This window comes from Zalophus californianus, chromosome 4 (assembly GCF_009762305.2).
Source record: "Zalophus californianus isolate mZalCal1 chromosome 4, mZalCal1.pri.v2, whole genome shotgun sequence".
In the NCBI taxonomy this organism is placed as follows: Eukaryota; Metazoa; Chordata; class Mammalia; order Carnivora; family Otariidae; genus Zalophus; species Zalophus californianus.
In genome coordinates, this window is record NC_045598.1 from 84,602,603 (window position 1) to 84,618,089 (window position 15,487).

General features: G+C 39.9%; 1 protein-coding gene across 11 annotated transcripts in view; it reads left to right on the plus strand.

The window, feature by feature from the left end:
• The window catches only part of CDC14A (cell division cycle 14A), a 187,344-nt gene that overhangs the window by 12,111 nt on the left and 159,746 nt on the right, over window positions 1-15,487 (plus strand). The window contains exon 1 of one of the 11 annotated variants that reach the window (XM_027613291.1): window positions 4,593-4,606. The exons of 9 other annotated variants lie outside the window; for them this stretch is intronic. The gene's annotated coding sequence lies outside the window, so the exon portion shown is untranslated. Of the gene's footprint in view, window positions 1-4,592; window positions 4,607-4,717; window positions 4,752-15,487 lie in introns of those variants that run through there. One more of the 11 variants, XM_027613300.2, reaches the window with a different exon arrangement.

A 15,487-nucleotide genomic window follows, 5' to 3' on the forward strand; every position in this document is an offset into this window, starting at 1 on the left:
TACACATTATCACACAGGTCTTGTACAGCCCTGTAACTGTGTACTTACTCACTGAATGTATAAATGAAATGCTGCCTCTCTGGCTAAATTATCACCTTGGAAATGCAACTATTATTTTTGAATCAGGAAATAGACTCTTTAACTATTAGGCTGTGGGTACTCTGGACGCAGCTCTGTTTTGTGCAGATGTTTAGTTAGTTTTAAGGGGATGATAGTGCTCCATGACTGAAATAGCAACCTTCTGAGAAGCTGGTGGAGAAAATTTAACAAAGTGGCCCCATGAGGTGAGGCTATTTATTAGAAATGAAAGTCTGAATTTGAAATGAAATGAAATGAAATGAAAATGAAAGTTTGATTTTAAAACAGAATTTATCACATTAATATAAAGGCCTGAGGAGTTTTAGTAAAATAAAATGTGGTTGATAAGAAAGCCATACATTTATCATACAGTTATGATTCCACAGATCAGAATTAAAATCAGAGTATAGGCGAACACACCCGTGGGACAAAAATAGCCCCATAAAAAGGGAGCCTTTCAAAGATTATCTGTATTTGATTAGCTACAAATAACATGCAACTCTCCAGAAAGGCTAATTCTTTGGTTTTGGAATTGGGCCCTGTAATCCAAATAGAGGCTTACTTTTTATAACTTGGCTCAAATATTTTTGGCTCAAAAGTTAGCAAGATGAAATATGTTAATTGTTATAACCTTTGTGTGCCCCTCCTGACTATGATGATGGGAATAGGGTTGGATGTTAATGCATGGAAAGCCAGTTTGCTGTGAGGGATAGTGTAGAGGGTCTTCATTTTCAGCCTTGTCCATTTTCATTTCTCTCATTTTGTTTGCAAAGGAAAGGTATTGAGAATGCAGGAGAGAACTTTTCATGGACATACTCTGGGGACTGAATATTAAGCAGTTTCTGAAGTGACTCGAAGCATTTCACCAAATGTTTTAGCATGGAAGAATGAGCAGCCTCTAATGAGGACTAATTAGCTAAATTGAAGATTTAAATAATTTAAAATGTTCAATTTTCACTTAGACTTTATTAAAGCACCCTGATATTAATGCAACCAGGGATTCTTGAGTAAATAATGTATAGAAGACTGTTTTCTTCTATAGTCTGCCGAATAGGTGTGAGTCAGAATGTGGACCTAGGACATCTTTGAGAGAAATACAGAAAAATTTCCCTTGCTTGGAAATATTTGTGGGAATGGAGTGAGAAGGAACCCTTTTTGTTTTCAATTTAATATGTGGCAGGGGTGCCTGGGTGGCACAGTCCTTTGGGTGCCCGACTTTTGGTTTCGGCTCAGGTTGTGATCTCAGGGTCGTAAAATCAAGCCCCTTGTTGGCTCTGTGCTCAGAGGGGAGACGGATGGAGTTTCTCTGTCTCCCTCTGTCTCTGCCCCTCCTGCTTGTGCTCTCTCTCTCTCTCTAAAATAAATAAATAAATCTTCTAAAATTTTTTAAATTTGTGGCAAGTAGGTTAATTTAGTGGCTAATGCCATTTATGGACATGCACACATAGACAAATATATGATCTTATAGCGTCTTAGGGCCATCATTTGGTACCCCAGCTTTCATTATCAATTACTATGATATTGACAGAAGAGGAGATATAGTTGAATTTGGAGACAAATTTCCCCATGGGAATAAAAATCAAGTCATAACAATAGCTTACATTTATAGTCCCGTGCCAGGTAGTGTTCTGTGTGCTCTGTATGCATTCACTCAGTCTTCAGAAGAACCCTGGGAGTTAGGTGCCATTATTATCACCACTTTACAGATGAGGAAGCTGAGGCTCGGAGGGTAAGCAGCACCAAAGGTCATTGAGCTAGTAGTTAAGTTGTTGAGTTGGGATTCAAGCCATGGGTAGTTGGTCTTGGAGTTCATATTCTTATGCTTCTAGCAAGTTCCCAGTTGTCTTGAGCTGGAGGCTTGTGGGGAGGGTGCAGAACAGCCCCACCCCTCCCTGGCATGCCTGGCCCTTCTAACTTGGGTGGTGATGGCTTTGGTAGGAAACGTGCTGCTGACAGTGTGGGCACCAACTTTATGTCCGGGCCATATGTGGGAATGTGTGGTGGTAATGAAAATGATTTTTCCACTTTTGTGGGTATAATTTTACTTTTTTTCCCTTTCAGTGGACTACCCCCCCAAAAAGAAAATAAGTTGAATTAATTATCATTATATATTAATAGGATGGATGAAAACAAAAGAAGCCCAGCTTCTGAAAACTTCTTTTGCAGGCTGTCTAGTGAAATGTTCTTGCTTCTTAACTGGTATAACTTAAGATATAATAGTTTCTGCATAGAATTCTCCTAAAAACTCAGAAAACTTTTTAGCTTTAAAAGATGGTGTATTTATACTTTCTTCTCCCTTTCTCCTTTCTTCTAACCTTGCAAAAATAACTCAGCATTGTTCAGGGCTACTTTATTTCATCCTCTGTTTTGAACACATAAGTTTTTGTTGTGTGTGTATGTGTATCTGTATATATAACTGACAGTACTACATAGTATATGTGATGAGGAAATGCGCATTTCTGTGTATACACTGACTGGCCAATTCTAAATTCAGTGACATACTAGAGTCAAATTTTACTTTCTAGTTATTGAGTTAATTAAATACTTGCTATTTTGGGGTGCCTTGGTGGCACAGTCGGTTGGGCAGATGACTCTTGGTTTCAGCTCAGGTTGTGATTTCAGGGTCATAGGATCGAGCCCTGAGTCAGGCTCCATGCTCATGCTCAGTGTGGAGTCTGCTTGAGTTTCTCTCTTCCTCTGTCCCTCCCCACTGTGCTCTCTCTCTCTCTCTCTCAAATAAGTAAGTCATTAAAAAAAAAATACTTGCTGTTTTGACCTATTAGGCATTCATAGTGGGTAGTCTGTCTCCAATCTTCATAAGGACAATTATTATTCAGTTTTTTCAATTTCCTTAAGATGAGCCTGACAAATACATAAAATTTAACCAAGGTGCTAAGGACTCAGTTAAAACTAACATCGCTGGTCTTAATCAGGCAGACTGACAAAGGATCCAAATGGGCTGTAGGAGTGTCCAATGGAGAGCCGTCTGCCATCCAAGTTCTTTCTATGCCAAGTCACCATGGGGTGGCTTCATTATTTTGTTTGAAGTAGATTCCTAAGACATCAGATGTTCTCATTTGTAAGTTCATAAACACATTCCAAAGCCCAAAGCAAATGACTTTTACTTACCCACAGCTTTAATACACTTTTGTGCTTAAAAAAAAAAAAAAGAGAGAGAGGAAAAAAAAAAAGACCCTTGACATATTTTCATAGGAAGTGAAAAAAGCAACACTTAAAACTTAGAAGTGGTTGAAAATTGCTGGAGAAGGAACTACCATTTAGGTGGGCTAGATTTCTGGGCGGAGCTCTGTGTTAATGCTCTGGGGGTACACAAATACATAAACAAGGCAATGAATACAGTGAAGGGCAATATATGACAAAGGCTGCAAAGGTATGTGTTAGGAATCCAAGAAACGCAGAGATTATTACTGCCCAGGGTGATAAAGACTTCATAGAATGGTTTGAACTAGCTTTTGAAGGGCGTGGAAGAGCAAAGAGTGTATTTCATCATCTCTGTGAGGACACAAGTACTACTGTTTTTGCTTACCATGGTATCCCTACAACCCAGCGCGGTGCCTGACGCACAGCTGGTGCTCCAGAAATTTTAGCTGAATGAATGAATGAGTGAGCGAAAGAGGAAGGAAAGAAAGTAGAGATTCCAGTGTTTGGGGTTAGCAAGATTCTGTTAGGTGAGGCAAAATATTTGAATGCAGAGAGGTGCCGGGGATGCTGGACACGTAGTTGGGGACTGGATGGGAAAACCATTTGGACCTCACTTTTGCTGGTTTATCAATGGCAGAGAGACTGGTCAGAGCTCTCTGGTTTAGGCTGGGAGGTGGGGGTCTGTTTAGGCTTTGGTAGGATTGGATTAGGGATGTAGCGGTGGGAACAGAAAGGCCAGATCCGGGGAAGAAGCTAGAAGGGGAAGAAGCTAGAAGGGATGGATTGACTGTATTTGGGATTGACCAGGTTGGGGATAGAGGTGAGGAATTGAAAGTAAGTTCAAGGTTTCTGGCCTGGGTGACTGGGACAAAGGAACATCTTAAAGGAGGCAATGTATATAAATCAGAAGGAGGGTTTGCCGTTTTATTGCTTGGTTTTATTTTGGGGATGAGGAAAGGACATGAAAAGGGGGGTTTATAATGAAAGTAAAAGAGGAGTCTTTGTCTTTTATGATCTTTAAGGAAAAAAACAGACAATGCCTGCTCAGGATTTTTAGATATTTACTTGTTTAAACCCTGAGAAGGTGGGTGGGACGCTGATCTTAAGTTCCTTTCTGACTCCCTGATTTGAACTGGGCTTTATAAGCTTAAGTGTCAAATTCGTTGTTTCTTTAAAAAAAAACTTAAAAAAAAATTTATTTATTTGACAGAGAGAGACACAGCGAGAGAGGGAACACAAGCAGGGGGAGTGAAAGAGGGAGATGCAGGCTTCCCACGGAGCAGGGAGCCCGATGCGGGGCTCAATCCCAGGAGCCTGGGATCATGACCTGAGCCGAAGGCAGATGCTTAACGACTGAGCCACCCAGGTGCCTTAAAAAAATCTTTTTTTCAGCTTTCGTTTCAGTTTACCTAAAAAAACTTTGGTTTTGTTAATCATCTAAATACTTCCAGGATCACCAAAGAATCAGATGTTGAATGAGAACCATCAAAATATCACCTTATTTATTGAAAGTATGTACTATTTATTCCTGGTCCTTATAACTTAGAAACATCTGGTGAATGATCACAATTATTTGTAATTGACAGTGAATTCCTTTATAGGAAATAGTTTGTGTGAACTATAGTTTTTGAATAAAATGTTTTTTTTTTAAGATTTTATGTATTTGAGAGAGAACGAGCAGTGGGGAGGGGCAGAGGAAGAGAGAGAGAGAAGCAGACTCCTTGCTGAGCAGGGAGGCCGATGACTCAGGGGCTAGATCCCAGGCCCCTGAGATCATGACCTGAGCTGAAGGTAGAGGCTTAACCGACTGAGCCACCCAGGCACTCCTGAATAAAATGTTTCATGTATTAATTTATACATTTAATATTTTGGTCTTAAAGATGTTCACATCCTATTGATGAATTGAAGAATTTGCTAGTTTGGACTTGTTCTTTTGTTAAAAAATTTAATTTTCTTTTGGAGAACCAGCAAAGATGGTTTATTTCACATTTGTTCTCCTTGATGGCTATACTGTAGTAATGCATTTGTCTGGTTGTGTCTGGGAATGTGGCATTCCAGGGAGGCAGCTCTTACAAAGAGTTGGGAAATCACATCTTGAAATATGAAGGCAGTTTTATCATTTGTGGGACTTTTCTTTTTTTTAAAGATTATTTATTTATTTATTTATTTGACAGAGAGAGACACAGTGAGAGAGGGAACACAAGCAGGGGGAGTGGGAGAGGGAGAAGCAGGCTCCCCACTGAGCAGGGAGCCTGATGCGGGGCTCAATCCCAGGACCTTGGGATCATGACCTGAGCCGAAGGCAGACGTTCAACGACTGAGCCACCCAGGCGCCCCTTGTGAGACTTTTCTAAGATGAATCTGCCTTTCTGCCTTCTTGAAGAGTTTACTGCTTATGATTTGCTTTTTTTTCTGTAATACTCAGACTCTATTATAAGTGAATTTTTTATACAGTTTCCCTGTAATTCAGGGATGGTTTTAGCTGCTTCTAAGGAATGAAGGGCTCTCTGTTTATGTAGCAGATGGTGCCTGTTTGCTAAACATCTTATCTTTTAGTGGTTTTAATTTATTCAGTCAGTTTTTATCGATGGCTGACTACTAGGAGTTGAGTACGTTTTAGGTGCTGCTTACTATTGGGTTAGCTTTTGACATTACTGTCAGTGGGGCACCGCCTAATAGCGGCCTCGTCCCTACGGTCTGTCTGATAAGTCTAATAGACTATGGGCGTAGAAACCAGACATCATATTTTATTAGCCTTTGGTACAAAATAAGACTAAATAGACTCTGTGTGAGAGTGGGATTCTCTTATAAACACGGCTAAAGGGCATGGGTTTTGTGGCAGGCTTTAGAAGAAACAATATGACTTTGTTTTTTTGGCTTACTTATAATTCTCATTTTTATTCCAGATTGAGATTTCTGAATTGGGGGTCCTTGAATAACTGGTTTCTTTCTTTCTCTTTCTTTCTTTCTTTCTCTTTCTTTCTTTCTTTCTTTCTTTGTTTGTTTCTTTCTTTCTTTCTTTCTTTCTTTTCTTTTCTTTTCTTTTCTTTCTCTCTTTCTCTCTTTCTCTCTCTCTTCCTTCCTGAGGGAGAGAAAAGGGGGGAGGGGCAGAGGGAGAGAGAGAATCTAAAGCCGGCTCCACGCCCGGTGCAGAGCCCGATGTGGGGCTCAATCTCACAACCCTGAGATCATGACCTGAGCTGAAATCAAGAGTCAGCCACTTAACCGACTGAGCTACCCAGGCGCCCCAAATAACTGTTTTCTTATTCTATATATTTCTCTTTCTTTTTAGAGGGCGTGGTATTGGTATAGCATTTATATTAGTCCTGGTAGTCAATGAATGATTTTCTGTAGCTGAATTAATCTGAAACGTTAAATTTTTATTTTTTTCTAAATGTGAGATGAAAAGGTTTAAAAAGGTCTCTTCTAGGAAGCTGTGAATGGTGGGCTTGTAAAATAGTGCCTTTCCTGTTCTGATAGACCCTCCCTAGGGTCCAACATTGCGCTTTGTTCTGCGAGCCCCACGGCAGATTGGCTGCAACTCTAGAAAACCAGAAAGTAAAGGCTCAGGATGATTTTAATGCGGCAGAACTCTCAGAACTGAAGGGGCTGCTAAGACAAAAGGAGTTGGGGTGATGTATAGTCAGGGTGAGTCTTTTTAGATTGGGGGTTACTTCTGGAGTGGGCTACCCTGGGAGCAAGCTGGTAATAGAGATACAGGCTGAAGGGGGAATGGTGGGGCTGGGCTCTAGACCTTTCCCTGCATTTGAGAGGTGGGCCATCTTGCTATTCTCCTTCCCTTTTACTGCCTTTACATCTTAGGTCATTTTTGTCAATTTTGTCTAGTTAGTTTTATTATGTGCCTAAAGCTAATAAAATGTGACATCTGGTATCTCTCCCCACATTAATCTGGTGTATGGTTTAGAAAGATTAAATGAAAACAGGCAGTGTTTTTGCAGATGAACCAGCCACATCTCAGTCTTTCGTTCCTCACTCAGTCATCTCTGTGCCAGGCACTAGGGATATAACATAACACCGAGCACATGCGAACCCAGCCCTATGTTCCTGGAGCTTCTGTATAGTCCAGTGAGCGGTGGGGAGGATATTAATCAAATATTCAGACATAGGATTATTAGTAAGTACTCTGAAGCGGAGATCTACTAGAAGCACATAACAATGGAGCCTGGCCTGTGGGGGTGGGATGGGAGTGTGGGGGTGTGTGTGAAATGGGGTGAGGGCCGAGGTGGGGGGTGGGAGAGGGATCAGGGAAGAAGAAGTCTCTGAGGAAGTGTGACTAGAGCTGACACCTAAAGGATAGGTAGAAGTTAACTAGGCCTGGGAGGGTGATGTGCTAAAGGCCTGACGTAGGGACTAAAAAGAATAGCTTGGCTGGAGCTTACTAGTAGTAAAACTGGGGAAATGAAGTCCAAAGAGAGAGAGGTAGGGGCTGCACCAGCCTGGACCTCACAGTCAAGTATGAGGGTTTTGCTTTTAATTCCAAGAGCTTAGAGGGGTAGTATGATCATCACTGGGTTTTTGAGTAATTATTTTCCTTTTCAAGGCCTTAGTTACTTTATGAAATGTGAGGAGGGTTAGTCTTTTAGGTACAGGGCATCAGTCATCATTCTGTTTTCCGTCAAAGCCACGAGTGTACTGTGTGCATAGCCCTCTTGCCTTCAATACCTGCCGTTGAATAAAGGGGTTAACTCACACTGCTTGAGAATGTGGTTGTGGGAGTGAATTTTAATTTTACCAGTGCATTCCTGAAGAAATCTCCTATTGTTTTCATTACTGTGAGTCTCAGAGGGGGTTTTCATTAATTGACTTGCTCCAAAGAGGGAAGTCACAGAATGACAGACTCTGATGCTGGAAGCTTGCTTGGTACCATCTAGTCTGTTGTTTGGCTTTAAGGCAAAGTGGCAACACTAACCCATTTTACAGCAGCAGCAGGGCCTCGCTACTTGCCCCAGGGTAAGAAGGTACCAAGCGGAGAAGGCTTCCTCATACTTCTGGTATTGTGTACCTGTACTTTCCTAAGAACCGAGAATAATGTACCAAAGACCAGGAGTCAGAGTTGATATTGGGGTTCTCTCCTTCCTTTGTGATCTCAACAAATGTCTAACTTCATGCAGGCAAGTAAATGGTAATGAGATCAAGCTTCCTACCTTATAAAGACACTTCCTGGTCTGTGGGTTTGTTCCCCAGCTGTGCAGAAAGCATAGTGAATTTCGGGGAGAAACCTGTAAAGTTCTTCTCCTCCTTGGAGGAGATATTCTGAGGGAAATGCCTTTGTACCCAGACTCAACACATTGAGAGGGCAGAATGCATCCAATAGGGCTAGTAGCCCCTGGGAAACATGTGAACTGTTGAATGGGTTTGTCCAGTATGTATAACTAGAGTCTTAGACTCTTCAGACTCTAGTATATATATGTATATATATGTGTGTATATACATATGTGTGTATATACATGTATACACACAGTATATATTATAATATACATATATAGTCTATAATGTATATAATGGCTAGAAATGTGATATATGATATGATATAATATTTGGAAAGAACTTTAGAACCATAATTCAGCAGCTTCATCTGATGGAAGAGGATGTGGAGTGCCAGAGAGGCTAAGGCACACCCCAGGGACACTGAGCGATGCAGTTGGGACTAGAACCCCTTGTTTCCCAGTGGTCTTTAGTTTTCTGTCAGACTCTGTGTGACTTTTCTGGAGTTGGGGAGCTTCTTCAATGCGCCATCTCTCTTCCCTGAAAGTCAATGTCAATGTGACTGTGGTTTGCTATGCCATAAGGGCTTGAGTATAAGCCTTGAGCTGTAAGGGCTTTAGACTGTACTCTTAGATTGGTGTTTGCTAAGCAATTGAAGCCTTTTTGAAATTTGACTATTATGAGTTTTAGCCATGTACAAGAACTTCATCATCTGACTGGAGGGGTGTGGATAATATTCCAGTGATAGGGAAAATATTAGGTGGTGTGTGGAGCCCATGGGGCTGCACTGATTAATTTCACTAAAATTGTATATATGTACACACATATATGTAATCTCACTGTGCTTCAGAGGGTACTGCTACTCAGTGTTTATCACACTGTGATAATGTTTACTTGTCTTCTCATTGGGTGGTGAGCTCTTTTTGAGCAGGGAATAGCAGTCTGTAGGCTTTCAGTAAGTATTTGAGTGAGTGAGTGAATGAATAGACAAAAACTGTCAGCAGTGCTGGTAAAAAATTGAAGAGTTGGTATGCCTTGCAATAATCTTATAGAATTTTTCCATCCTATCGTAAAGCAGTTAAAAATTTTTTTTTGTAGGGGCGCCTGGGTGGCTCAGTCAGTTGAGCATCCGACTCTTAGTTTCGGCTCAGGTCATGATCTCTGGGTCATGGAATTGAGCCCCGAGTCAGGCTCCCTGCTCAGCATGGAGTCTACTCAAGATTTTTTCTCCCTCTCCTTCCCCTTTTGCCCCTCTCCCAAATAAATAAAATAAAATAAATTTTTTTGTTGTTGTTGTCAGTACTCTGATTAGTATACCAACTTATAGTGCTTACCCAGAGTAAGTGGTCATAAATTTTGTTGAATGAATGAGTACTGCTGGGAATATAGCTTATCTTTTTGCTGAGGAGTTGAAAATTTTTAGATGAAACTTCTGATATGCAGAGTAAGGTACAATAGTGCTTTACACAATGAGTTCTCTGAGAATGGACCCACTTAAATTAGGGTTTGTTTGAAAAACCAAACACAAAATAATGATATGTGATAAACTTCATAAGTCTTATAAGAAGACTTAGATACTTTGGGTATAGCAAAAAGGCTTCTAGGCCCAATTTATATTTTACTTCAAATCTGTAGGGCCAGCAGTGTGGGTATTAAGTGACCCTGTGGGTATTGGGTGACCCTGTGGGTAGTGGATGACCCTGGTAAACGATTGCTCTGATCCTTGGGCTCCCATTTCTTTGTCCTCCCCAGAAGGAGATGACTCTCTCTTCTCTCCTCTCCCCACTTGGAAGGCTCCCAATTCTTTTAACGCAGGAAAGAATTTGATTTTAGCTATTTATACTTACCAAATAAAAGACAGATTAACTGATTTTTACTGAATAATTTATGAGTTTCTTTCTGATTATTGACCCATAATTTGCCAACGTACAAGGGGAAATTTACAAATAGGTAAGAGAGGTTCATTTGTTCATTCATTCATTCATTCCTTCGGAGGGAAAGCTGAAGGTACTCTGAAATAATCAAATAATATATCCATAGTTTTCCCTGCCCAAATGAGCCCAAATGAGACCAGATTATCCCTCCCTCCCCCACTCAAGAAAAAGTGGTGGCCCTTGCTTGATTGTGGCTCTGGAGGCCTCTTCCTGGGAATTGTCAGAATGGAGAAGACACTATCTATAGTGTCATTAACTTCAGACTTAGGAGCCCACTCAGCCCTCAGGTTTTTCTTTCTTATGTCTCTGCAGGGCTCCTCTCTGCCATTTCTCCTCCTCTTTCACTGTCCCCAGGTTGATGACTTCCATTTCTTCTACTCTGAGCCCAATTCCTTCATTCTCCTGCCTTGGTTGCAAGTTGCCCAAGTACATATATTTTTTTTAACATTTTTTTTTAAGATTTTATTTATTTATTTGACAGAGGGAGACACAGCAAGAGAGGGAACACAAGCAGGGGGAGCGGGAGAGGGAGAAGCAGGTTTCCCGCGTAGCGGGGAGCCCGATGTGAGGCTCGATCCCAGGACCCTGGGATCATGACCTGAGCCGAAGGCAGATGCTTAATGACTGAGCCACCCAGGCGCCCCGCCCAAGTACGTATTTTATACTTTCTAGCACATTTGACTTATTTCAATTGATATCAATTGGTTTTTGTATTTTAGTATTTCTCTCTAGTAATGGTCTGGCTTATTAAATGTGTTCCTATTTTCCCCCACCTCTGGTGAAGAGGATTCTTATAAAGAAGGATGTTGTTGCTAGGTATTTACCCCAAAAATAGAAAAATACTAATTTATAGGGATACATGCACCCCGATGCTTATAGCAACATTATCTACAATAGTCAAGTTATGGAAATAGCCCAAGTGTCCATTGATGAATGGATAAAGAAGATGTGGTATATATATATATATATATATATATATATATATACACACACACACACACACACACACACACACACACACACACACAGTGGAATATTACTCAGTTATGAAAAGAATGATATCTTGCCACTTGCAACGACATGGATGGAGCTAGAGAGTATAATGCTAACCAAATAAGTCAGTCAGAGAAAGACAAATACCATATGATTTCACTCATATGTAGAATTTAAGAAACAAAACAAGTTAGCAAAGGGAAAAAAAGAGAGAGAGAGGCAAACCAAGGAAACAGACTCATACCTATAGAGAACACACTGATGGTTCCCCGGAGGGGAGGTGACGGGCGGATGGGTGAAACAGGTGATGGGGATTAAGGAGGGCACTTGTTGTGATGAGCAGCAGGTGTTGTATGGAAGTGTTAAATCACTATATTGTGTCCCTCAAACTAATATACTGTATGTTAACTAACTGGAATTTAAATAAAAACCTAAAGGAAAAAAAGAAGCTTATTGTTGGAAGGTGTCTTCTTTACTCATGGCATTTTATTATATCAAAATTGGTGATAACCCAGAACAGTGTGAGCAACTATGACCATATTTTGCCCCAATGATCTTGACTTTTTCAGAATGTATTTAACCAGTTAGAAAACAATGTAAAAACATAAAACTATATTATTATAAATACATATATATATTCTTAGAAATGCTAACATTGTGAGGAAAGAATATACAAAATGGCCGTAAGATAGAGTTTGTTGGGACGCCTGCGTGGCTCAGTAGGTTAAGCGTCTGCCTTCGGCTCAGGTCATGATCCCAGGGTCTTGGGACTGAGTCCCACATCTTCTCCCTCTGCCTGCCTCTGTCTCTCTCTCTCTGATAAATAAATAAAATCTTAAAAAAAAAAAAAAGATAGAGTTTGTTGGATTTGTATTTGCCTGCAACATTTCTGATTTTTGAAGACCTGTTCTAAATTGCTCTTGGCTGTGCAAAGGTTTTGACTGCATTTCTTAGTATGACTTGAGGCTCATCCCTCCTTTTGTGAAATATGAAAGCTGGCCCATTGAGCTTTAAGATTTTGTAAGGTGGGACACTGGGTTCAGATTGCTTTTCATCTACCCGTAACCTGGTGCTGTGGCCAAGAAGCAGGTATAGCTTCTGATGCTCTTACAGCAACCTGTTTCTTTGAGAGACAGTAGAAAGGAGTGGGGACAGGATCCTCTTCTATTTTTCTCTCCTTCCCTGCTCTAGGTCTCAAACTGTCTTTTTGGAAATATGACCTCCTTGAACAAAAGGGGATAGGAATTCCCAGAGCCTAATTTCACTATGGGGAACTACGTAGGCCTCTGAAGAGGAAGGACATCAATTTCTTCAAACGAAGAAATGCTTTATCCGTACCTCACTCAGGTTACTTGGCAATTTCTCAAGTGTTTTATAGTTATTTTTGTTCTCACTTTTTCATCTTTATTGGTGTTTTCTATCAGTGCAGAACATTCTCTGCGATGATGGACATGTTCTATATTTTCATTTTCCAAATCAGTAGCCATTAGCTACATGAAGCTTTTGAATGCTTGAAATGGGCTAATTAATATGATGGGGGAACTGAATTTTAATTTATTTAACTTTAATATTAGTTCATTAAAATTTTTTTATTTGACTATAGTTGACACAATGTTACATTAGTTTTAGGTGTACAACATAGTGATTCAACTTCTCTATACATTATGCTACAGTCACCACAAATTTGCTACTGTCTGTCACCATACAACACCTTTACAATACCATTCACCATACAACAGCATACAATACCAATCCCTGACTATATTCCCTGTATCTTATATCCCCATGACTTATTCATTCCATAACTGGGAGCCTGTATCTCCCACTCCTCTTTACCCATTTTGTCTGAACCTCACCCCTCTCCCCTCTGACAACCAGCAGTTTGCTCTCTCTATTTATAGGTCTGGTTCTACTTTTTGTTTATTTATTCATTTCTTGTTTTAGATTCCACATATGAGTAAAATCATGTGGTATTTGTCTTTCTGTCTGACTTATTCCACTTAGCATTATACTCTCTAGGTCCATCCATGTTGTCACTAATGGCATGATCTCATCCTTTCTTATGGCTGAGTAATATTCCACTGTGTGTGTGTGTGTGTGTGTGTGTGTGTGTGTGTGTGTATACATACACACCACATCTTTATTCATTCATCTATGTGTGTACACTAGGGTTGGTCCCATATCTTAGCTATTGTAAATAATACTTTGATAAAAATAGGGTGTATAACTTTAATTAATTTAAATTTAAATAGCCACAGGTGGCCAGTGGCTACCGTGTTGGAGAGTACAGATCAACTTAACGACATGGTCTGTATTTGATGTACTTCTTCCTGTCTTATTGGAGTATACCAGTTTACTTATCTGATGTTTGGTGAAACAGGTGTATTTGGTAACCATGTTGCTTCCAAAAGTACATGTGGCTAAGCTGGCTGTGCAGTTAGAAACTATACAGTTTTGAATTTGAAACTAAAGTTGGTTTCTGATGGTTAGTATGAAACTGGAATTAGATGCTTCAAATTCTTTGTGCCTTCCTGAAATTTATTCAAAGTGAATCTAAAAAGCTGATAAAACCACCATAACTAAAAATTCTAGATTTACCTTAACATTCTACAAGTGTCAACATTCATGTTTGAGTAGGAAAAAACAGGGGATATTAGCTAAGAGTGTTACTTCCAGTAACTCAAGGACAAGGAAATCTCTGTGATAGAAACAGGGCTGCCTTAATCATGCTGGTAGGTGCTTATTTTTATATATTTTTCATTTTGATTTTTTTGAGTGGATTCTTGTTTACCATCCAAGACTGGTCAGTAATTAGGTATAATAAACATAGTTCATTTTGAATTCATGGGTATTTTGTTTATACTCACAACACAGCATCACACTGGGAACTTTAGAAGTATATCAATAACTTTTTATTTCAAATCATTGCAAGTTTCCTTTTTTGGCAACTCTCTTTTTTCTCTCATGAAGCCTGTATATCAGGACAGCTAATTTTGGTGTTAACTAGGATATAAGTTCCAAAATATTACCAATCTGGCTCCTGGCAGATTTGATGTAGTGTAATGATGTATCTATGACACTGTAATTTAGGTAGCAGAAAAAAAGTAAATGACTCCCTCAAAATAAAGTTCTTTTGGGGATGGATTTTTGAAACTTATTGATAATTTAGTAAATTTTTGAAACTTGATATTTAGTAAATTTATGGTCTAGGCTAAATTGAATCTGAGCACATTAGTGAGCAAAATATTCATAATGAGGACTCGTTCGTTGAAGTGTTATATTATGAGCAGGATGTTCTTCTAAGCCTATACGGTGTGAGATAGAGCCCCAGGGTGAGAGGCTTACCCTGTAGTTGGGCAGGTAGGAACTACACGCAAAAAAAAAAAAAAAGATAATTCACAATATGTGATAGTGTCTCAGATGGTAAGTTTTGGGAACTTTGACAGAAGGGTAGTGTTTCCTAAGGGTGACTAGAAAGGTAGGATTTGAACTGGATTTTGAGGAAGCTAGAGAGAAGCAGAAAGAGAAAAAGGAGGGCATTCCAGCCAAGGAGACCAGTGTGAGCTGAGACCTGGATTAAGAATATGCATATGGAGTATTTGGGAACGAGGAATGGACTTGTTTGTTGGAATGCAGATTCCAAATGGGGCCCTTTAGGAGATAAGGCCATCCTGGAAGTGAGGGGCATGATGTGTAGGGCATTGATTTCTGGGCCAAGGAATTATTTTGAAGGGAGTAAGGAGCCATTGAACATTTTTGACTGGTGGGAAGATATGTGAGAAGTGAGCTATTATGAAGATTAATCTTTGGAGTGGCGTACAGGATGATTGGGCAAGGGAGTCGGAGAATTTAAGCAGTAAGAATGAGAGATGAAGACTCTCTGCCCTTTTGTTGCTAACATTGGAATGGAAAAGCAAGGGATGACTTAAGAGTAGTACCTTTTCTGGTATACGAGAATTAAATTGATATTTATTTGTTGCCCTGTTGTGACTGAAAGGTTTCATGCCCGAGTAACTGGGAGAAGCAAATGTTTTGGGTCTGGTGGGCTGATTTGAAGGAAAGATGTGTTGAGTTTTAGATGTTCTGAGTTCCAG